Raw genomic sequence first — 497 nt, forward strand, 5'->3', positions numbered from 1 at the left:
TATAGGGGTGGGGGGGGGCGGCAGCCACACACCAACCGGCCCTGGGAGCGCCTAGGACCCCACCGCCTGTGCGCCTAACGGGCAACATCGCGCAGAGGCCAGGGAGCCGGCTGGGGCGCACAGCCCGGCAGGTCCGGAACGGTTTCTCTCAAACAGGCGAGGGGCCTATGCTCTGAGACAGACCCAGGCCTTGAGAGAGGCAGGGAGAACCTGGGCTGGTCTCTCCCGCGAGGGCCCGGGGAAGTCGGGGGTAGGCCAGCTTGGAGACTCTGGGGTGCGGGCTCTCTCCACTCCGGTGCAAGGGACAGCCAAAGGCCCGGCCTCCTCTCCGAAGGGATTTCCTTCCTCTCGAGGACATGCCCTGGGGTGCTCCCTTCTAAATTCTAGGGGTCAAAAGGGCCACCTTACGCTTAGGGGTGACGCTCTCAAGGTTCCCCGCAGGCCCAGAGAAAGACTCCGGGTTCGGGCGAGCCGTTCGTTACCCTTCGATGCTCGTG

General features: G+C 65.8%; 1 protein-coding gene across 2 annotated transcripts in view; it reads right to left on the reverse strand.

The window, feature by feature from the left end:
• Nucleotides 1–495, reverse strand: part of GLT8D1 (glycosyltransferase 8 domain containing 1) — a 13808-nt gene extending 13313 nt beyond the window's left edge. For both annotated transcript variants that reach the window (XM_015569198.1, XM_006771839.2), the window contains exon 1: nucleotides 409–495. The gene's annotated coding sequence lies outside the window, so the exon portion shown is untranslated. The remainder of the gene's footprint in view (nucleotides 1–408) is intronic.
• Between the last annotated feature and the right edge of the window lie 2 nt (nucleotides 496–497).

This window comes from Myotis davidii, unplaced genomic scaffold, assembly GCF_000327345.1.
Source record: "Myotis davidii unplaced genomic scaffold, ASM32734v1 scaffold725, whole genome shotgun sequence".
Classification (NCBI taxonomy): Eukaryota; Metazoa; Chordata; class Mammalia; order Chiroptera; family Vespertilionidae; genus Myotis; species Myotis davidii.